Genomic DNA, 8,449 nt, shown 5'->3' on the forward strand with positions numbered 1-8,449 from the left:
TAACTGTAGTTTTGTGTTTCATCCTTATTGTTGCTGTCGTTGTTTTTGTCTGGAATTGGAGACAAAGAAAAGTCTGTGAGTGAAATGTTTTTCCTTCATTATTCATATTTAACCTCTGAGATCATTGTTGAGAAATAAACTTCACTGATGCAAAACTTTAAAGTTTGTCAACTTCCTCTTTCCACAGCAACGAAGGAACAACCAGACAATAAAAATGAAGAGCAAGGACAGCTGATGGCAGAAACCAAAGATGGTTTGATTGAAAAAATGTCTAAACGTGAGGAGGAGTTACTGAAGATTAACACTAAGTATGAGGAAACTTTGGATCAAACCACTGATGCTTTCATGAAGATAAAAGAGGAACTGGAGGAGCTAAAAAAGGAACTTGCTGTCCTCAAACAGGAGGAAGACAACAAAATTGAAGAGATGGAGAAGAAGGTTAAGGAAGTGGAGCATGAAGTTACAGACAAGAAAGGGAAGAGTGTAGTCAACAGAGCAGAAGGAGACAAGAAACTGAAGGAAATCATGACAAAGCAGAAATGGAAACTTGAAGAGAAAAAGAAAAAATATGAAGGGCTGGACATGAACACAGATAAACTAATTCAGAGGACGAAGGGAGAGGTTAATAGGCTGAAGGAAAGCAAACAGAGAAGAGAGTCAAATAAAGAAACTGAAGAACAACAATTACAGCAGAAAGAAACTAAAGGAAACATTTAACTGAAGAAGTCTCTAAAATACTGTATCTACACTTTAAGATTATCTGGCAGCTCTGAAGCCTTTTATCATTTGACATAAAAACATATTTGACATTTTCAGATCTTACAGGTCCTGTAAATTCTGCATCATTATTCTGTGAGAAAATGAAAGTTTCACCACAGAATCCCAGTTTTTCTCTGATGAACAACATTTCCAACGGGACACCATGAAACAGTTTTAGTGACTTCAGTCCAACAGATGAACAAGTTTATCTGCTGATTAAAACACTTCAGGGACAACATTTGTTTTATTGCAACTAGAAAATGAAGGAATTGATGACAGTTGTAGTACTTACTTAAAAAGATGAACTATTAGTAGTTTTTCCTCAGTGATACTAAAATGAGCCTTTGTCTGTATGTTTTGTTATAAAAATGTTTTTGTATTTGTATAAATCAGTGGATCTTCAATGTCTAAACATGTACAAACTGTTTGTTGTCTGTTTTTTCTCTAAATGATCTGAAATGTGGTTCTTGAAGAATAAAGATGGTTCCTGAAACAAACACTGGATAAAAATTTCTCACAAACCACTGAACAGATAATGAACCTCTCAGAAAGTAATCATTGAATGAACAGCCTGAGTCAAGATGGCCGCCACAGCTAATCAGCCTTAAAAAATACAAAGATGGCTGTAACTCAGTCAGATTTACAGATATTGAGCTAAAATCTGGAGTGGTAGTAGCTGAGAGTCATTCACAACTCTAAGCTCTAACAGATCATGTTTATCTTTGTTTCAAACTTGGCTTTGTTGAGGAGACAAAATATTACCTAAATGAAACTCAAACTTTAAAAAACCTCTCCTCACGACGGATTGGAAAATGCACAGAGAAACCAGGAGTCAAAAATGGTCATAAGCAGTATCTTCAGTTTAAAAGATTTATTAGCCTTAGTACTAAGGGAGACACTCTTACCAGCTCACAGCATTAACACCAGAAGATGTCTGAGCTAAAGTCTGAGCTAAATCACTAAGACATAGCATTTTAACCTGAACAAAGAACTGGCCCATCCTCATTCATTCATCTCTCCGGAACCCTATATATGGACTTCTTTTTCTCCATCTTCTGCAGGTGTCCTCCTTCGGAGGGGTTCCGGCTTCTGCTTAGCTGACTCCCCCAGATCGCGTTATCTTCCGTGCTTAGTACCAGCAGTCCCATAAACTCCCATGACCTCGCTGGCTAGAGCAGAGTTACACTCATCCTTAGGTTAATACAATCAATAGAATTACAGAACATTAATACATTATTCTAATTGGTAAGGAGTGTCTATATTATAGTTTTCACTTCACAGCTTCCAAGGCAGCGGGCGATATGCATTCCTTCAAGGATGCTCCTTTAATTCTAGTTGACTGTTTGATTTTGATGGTTTTAATGTTAGTTGGATGTAGACATTTATTCCATTTCTGCCTTTGAACAGTTCCAGTCAGTGAGATGAAATAAATTCATTTATATATATTTATATATCATCATATATTACATACATTACTTGTGGTTAGATATTAGAAGTATTGTCCCAACTATACTGACCAAAAATAAAAACTTGTTTTTGCTCCCTTTTTTTCAGGAAACCAGTCAGTTTTTAGGTGTGACCACCATTTTCTGTATGCAGTGCAACACATCTCCACATAGAGTTAATCATGTTGTTGATTGTTTCAAATTTTACACAAATTTGTGAACAATATGTGAGAGAAAAAGACCTATTGTGTAAATAGAAAAAGTCTCAGATCTTTGAGATTAGCCCATGAAAATTGGGAGCAAAATCAACAGGGTTGAGTTCATATGTTTATGTAGTATAGAATCAAACCTTAGGATCCCATTTTGATGAGTTTTCATGAACTTCTGAATAAATCTTTTGTCATGATGGTGGATTATGACTGTGGTGCAGTAACAACTACGGACAAACAACAGTAAGATTTACAAGTTTTATTGAACAAAGAATTAACCAGTGGTGGGCTCATGGGAAGATCTGAGCGGAGTCTGTCCTGGAGGGATGGAGAATATAATGAGATCAGGTTTTCAGACTGATTAAATGGAATCAGAATCTTAATTTTTTTGGAGGTGGGAAATGATCGAGGGAGGAGGTTGGAGTATCCACACGGGTAGAGTTTGGCTGGAGGGACCAGGAGAGCGTTCAGAGTTCTCTTGATTACTGATAGATGGAGGTGAGCGTTAGAGGGAGGACAGGCTGGCGAGCACACGACAGGGGATCCAGGAGGGACCAGCGGAGGATCAACCAGCAGACACCAAACAGGAAACCAGGAGGTGATGGTGCAGGAACGGACCTTCACCCAAAACAGGCTGAGGAGAAACCAGGAAAACACAAGTGGTAAGTAACAATAATCAATTGCCTAGCACTTGAGAACAACTTGAAGACCAGTACCATTGAGTGTAGATAAAACCCTCTGGCATCTGCCTCAGAGAAGCTGCTCCTCTAAATACTGCTCCCTTGATTGCTGCAAACGAGCACCAGCTGGAGGCTGTACCTGCCGGTCACACTCTGAAGGAGGCAGGAGAAACACTCACACACACCCAAACCAGCACACAACCCTGTAGATACAACATTTTTATTTTGTCTTGATCTCAAATTACCAGTATTATTAATTTGTTTAAATTAAAAAGTATTTCCAATCAGGTCCGGTTTAACTGATTTTTACTGGAGGAGTTCAGTCAAAGAAACATTTCAGCAGAGATGAAGAAAAAATAGAGGCACCTGACCAAAACTTTGAATTAAAAACACAAATAATATATTTTGACCTTTGCTGTTATAAGGTACTGAAGGTCAATCAGTGAGAAAAAAATAAATAAGTATTACAAAATATAAAAAGTGAAGGCGGTCTGAAGCCACGATGTGTCTCAGTTATTTCTAGAACTGCAGTTTCTGCCTTCTGCTTCATAAACCTCAAAACTAATTCAACCAGGAAGAGGAAGTTCTGAACTACATTTGACCCATATGTCTGTGTGAAACTCTGAACAGTCAGTCCTGAGCATCAGTCATGGAGGTCACAGCTCTCTGTAAATACAGACTCAGTTTGTAGTTGTTTATTTGTTTGTTTTGCAGCACATTGTGATTTCAGATGTCTTTTCTCTGTTTTTCAGTGATGAATCTGTTTGTCCTGCTGGCTGCACGAGCTGAACACACTGACACTGCTCACAGCAATGGTGAGTTGGAAAAAGCTTTTCTTTGTTAGCTCCGCCAAGGAGGTCATGTTTTCAGTCGTGTTGGTTTCTCCGTCCGTCCATTCTTTACCAAGTTTACTTCAAAACTAATAAATAGATTTGAGGAAATGTTTAAGGAAGTGTTTGGGTTGTTACAGAAAACAAGCAATAAAAATTTTGGAGGTGATGTAGATCATGATCCTAAAAAATTTTATTGACCCAACAGCCTTGGCAGGTGTTTGTGCTCTCCTAGTGCTTCTTGGTTTATTTACTCAAACCTACGATATTCCTGAAAGGTGTTATGATATGAACATTTCAGCAAGAAACTACATTTAGACAGGAAATACCCAAGAAATCTTTTAAAAAAAGAATTATTTAATCTGAAGTGAATTTGTTAAGTCTATAGTTTTATTTCTTCAAAGTTTTAATTTTTCTATTTTAATGTACTTTTATTAAAGTATAAACTTTCTTATACTACTTTTTTATTCTGTATATTGAAGTCCTTTTTCATTTAGTCATTGATGGTGTTGATTGTATAACTTTTATAAGGATGTAAAAGACAATTTAACGACTGCTGCACAGATGTTTGTTTATGTTTTGTTATAAATTTTCTTTTATTAGGGTTAGACCTAAATCAATATAAATTGATTATTTTAACTGTTGAAATAAATGTTTGTTGACTGAACATTTTTTATAAAAGAACTTATATTTTGTTGTTGTTTTGCTTTTCATTTAAAATGATAGTTCTTTATTAAGGATTACATCCATTTATCGAGTGTTTCCCATTTCTTTTATTCAGAAACAGCTTTTCTTAAAATTGTTCCAGACAGACTTCAGTTCATTGAATATGAGTCTGTCTCTGTACGATGTGAGGTGGTTGATGGGATGAATACATGGAGAGTGAAGAAGAAACTTCATAAAGTAAGTCCAGAAACTTCCTCTGAAACATGTAACACATTAGCACCATCCTGCACATTTGATTTCATCTTGAAACGACACAGTGGAGAATACTGGTGTGAAAACGATGAAGGAGAAGCAACCAATACTGTCAACATCTCTGTTACTGGTATGTACACCATATACTGGGTTGTGTGTTCAGTTTGAGCACCTTTAAAGCTTACATGTAGCAGCCTTCATCCTGAAAGAACAATCAAACTATCATCTTCATGTTTCTCAGCTGGTTTGGTGATTCTGGATATTCCTGCCCGACCAGTGATGGAAGGATCTGACCTGACTCTTCGGTGTATCAACAAGAAAACTGGTCTGGAAGACATCAGTGATTTCTACAAAGATGGTGCCCTTCTCAGCACCAGCTATAAAAGCAAGTTTACCATCCAAAATGTCTCCAAGTCTGATGAAGGACGCTACAAGTGCAGCATCTCTGGAAAAGGAGATTCTCCAGAAAGCCGTCTGGCTGTTTTCAAACCAGAAAAAGGTAACAAAGTTTTATGATTTGTTTTTGCATTTTAAATTTTGTACCCAGTGATTATGTTCATGTTAAAAAGACATCTGTGGGTTCATAAATTTCTCAGTTTAAACTGAGCTAAATTTGGTGAAAGTTTTGTTGATGATAGATTAGCTGAGATCAAAATGGACCAGTACAGCTGGGGGGACTCAGTCTAGAGGTCTCTCCCTTTACAAACACTTCTCACAAGACACAGAGGACACCAACCCTCTGCAGATCCTACTTTACTGCATCCATGGACCTTCTCTGTGGTTGTAGGTTATAAAGGCAGTTCTTACACAGAAATAAATGAGCAACCACTATCTCTCCTTCATAGCTCACCACTGAGATCTCAGAAAAACAAAAACAAACAAACACTGCAATTCACTTCAAGTTGCAGTTTCCAAAGCGCTTTTTACTCTTTTTTTCACGTGGTCCAAAGCCTTCTTGGCTTGATTCTGATGCATCATCTCTTTATTTCACTCAACAGCTACTTGTATTCAAAATCAATACTTTCTGATTGTACATACACTGTTGATCCCCCACATCTGAAGGTCAATGTGTAATTAGATTATTATATATGAATAGCTGGTTTTAGCGCTGCATTTAACACACACGAGATTCCAGCATACAACAGAGACACACAGGGACTCACCCGTCTGTTATGCGTTCTCTTAGAACTTAGCCGTGAAATACACAAGATGTGACACTTACAGACTGCTCTGCAAATTTTTAAGCTAGTGGCTAAACTTTTTCCTGTTTCAGCAGTCCTTCTACGCGCGTGTAACAACACGTTCGGCCAAAAGAGAAACAGAGGCCGCGCTCTGACTCCACTCATCTTCTCCTTTCAGAACGAGGCGTCACACGCAGCTGTGTTGTATCTAGTATGCTCTGAAAAGAGATAAATAAATCTCTTACCTCTATTCTTTTTTTTTTTTTTTTTTTTTTGTGGGCCCACGCAGCTGGTGAATACCACATCCTGAAAGTCAGCTGCTTTCATTTTTTCTCCCCATACGGGCCACCAATTTGTAGGTGATAAAGGCAGTTCTTACACAGAAAGGAATGAGCAACCACTATCTCTCCTTTGCCAGAACACGGGGAATCTTTATTTGTCACAACTTATAATCTTCAGAAATACCACAGAAAATCCCAAAGTATCTTTGAGACTGGGGCCTATTTATACAGACACAATACATTGGTGTGTATTGAATATTTCTGACCATTTTGTGATTGGTCAGAAATTTACACAACTCCTACGTCACTTACAGGAAACCAGCCCAGGCAGCTGGGTCAGCTCGCTCCACCCAGAAGAAAGACACAGTTTTCCAGGAACTGTTTTATCATTATTAACACCCTCTTCTAACATGTCCTTCCTAATAACTGTTCTGGGAAGTTCTTGGAAATAACAACTTAACACTCTTTACACAAGATCCTGGCCGACAGGTAAACTCTGCAGTTCTCTTCCACATTTGGTAAACTGCATTTTCCCCCACATGGTCTTCCTCTGGGCCTCCTTCCTGGCAGCTGCATCTTCAACATCCTTTGTCCAATATATCCACTGTCCTTCTTCTTCACGTTAAAAACAAATCACCATTTTAACTTGGTCTGGAAAAACTGAGCTGTCCCTCTAAGGACTCATTTCTAATCCTGCCCATTCTGGCTCCTCCTGGTAAAACTCTGAACAGCCCCATCTTCCATCACCAGCCCACCTACTGTCTTCAGTTAGAACCACTGTCACCAAAGCAAACATCACAGCAGGTATCATCTTGTAAACTTTCCCTTTCACTCAGCAGCCTTTTATACCAGCTTTAAACTAAGATCATCTCATTTTAACTCCCATCTGCTAACCGACACATCAGCAGCTAAACCATGGTTTATTAAATCTAAAATCATTTTTTTCAGGACCTGATGAAGAAGCTCAAGAGTTACACAGCCATTCCACAAAAACCATCATCCTGCGTTCCATTTTGGTTCTGCTGTTGGTGATTATTGGACTGATTGTCTGCAGGAAACACAAAGGTACAGTTAACTTTCTCCTACAGGATGGATGGTAATTAGTTCTACAGAGCAGAGAAAGTCGAGGAAATATTGTGATTTTATTAAAAACTAAAGTGATTATTTGTGTATAACTTGTTTCTATTTGCATCTTTAAGAAAACCAAACCACAGACTGAATATTTGAAAAAGGTTAGTAACTGTAAAAATGACCCAACAAGTCCATTAAATCATACAGGTTTATGCAGCTTTAGTCCATACGGAGGTCTAAAACATTTTCAAACTGAGTTTTAGACTCAGATCATCTTATTTTGAAAAATGAAACATTGATGGAATTTTTCTTTTTCTTTAGTTTTTTTATTTTACTGTAGCCTTGTCACTGATCCAAACCATGTAACTTGTGCTGTTGGCCAAATACTAAGAAAAATGAACTGTGAAGGCTTTTCCTTATGAATGTTGAAAAAGTTCCTTTTTTTATTCTCAGGTTGAGTTCCTGCAGATGTTCCTGTTCCTGTGATTTACATTGTGGTTAAAAACAAGAAAAAAGGTATATCACCCGCAGCTTTGCTCACTAAAGTTTTAAACTCAGATCTTATCTGATCTGTTGGTTCTCAGAGTATCAGTAAAATTAACTGAGCAGCCATCTTGAAACAGTCTCAAAGTTGATCAGTTGTAGACGTCCTGCCTTTCAAGATGGTGGACGACAGTAAAAATAAATTGTCTGTTTTGAACAGCATGAGTTTAAAGTGTAACCACAGAGACGTTAGCTTAGCGTTGTGTTTATTTTCACACATGAGCTCACTGAAATATTTTCAGAGATACATCTGTGGCGCCTCGAGGGGAAATTTGATCTTCTCAGTTAAAAACCACACAGTAAAACCACGAGCTGCAACAAAAGTCCTTTCAGTGGGTTTATTTAGACAACGGCACAAGTCACAATAAAGTTAGGTATAAAAATAAAGCTGCTGCTGTTTGACATGTAACTTCTGAACCATTTTCCCTCAAAACTTGATTTTTTACTGATAAAACATCCAGAAGATCACAACAAAAACTGCATCCAGTCCAATAAATGAAGAGCTGCTGGTTATTAAATGTAAAGTTGTGGA

The 8,449-nt window shown here is 37.7% G+C and overlaps 1 protein-coding gene and 1 non-coding gene across 3 annotated transcripts in view; both read left to right on the top strand.

Annotated features, from left to right (window-relative positions):
- Positions 1 to 8,449, top strand: part of LOC108246189 (myelin-oligodendrocyte glycoprotein) — a 19,274-nt gene that overhangs the window by 4,283 nt on the left and 6,542 nt on the right. The gene's annotated exons all lie outside the window — the stretch shown is intronic.
- On the top strand, positions 3,667 to 7,890 carry LOC112451251. Of its 2 annotated transcripts, XR_005233387.1 has the most exons (5): positions 3,667 to 3,761; positions 3,846 to 3,908; positions 4,705 to 5,340; positions 7,252 to 7,368; positions 7,828 to 7,890. It is a non-coding gene; the product is annotated as an uncharacterized LOC112451251 (transcript). The 2 variants fall into 2 exon arrangements; XR_005233386.1 differs by having other exon boundaries at positions 7,252 to 7,880.

Source organism: Kryptolebias marmoratus, linkage group LG7 (genome assembly GCF_001649575.2).
Source record: "Kryptolebias marmoratus isolate JLee-2015 linkage group LG7, ASM164957v2, whole genome shotgun sequence".
Lineage (NCBI taxonomy): Eukaryota > Metazoa > Chordata > Actinopteri > Cyprinodontiformes > Rivulidae > Kryptolebias > Kryptolebias marmoratus.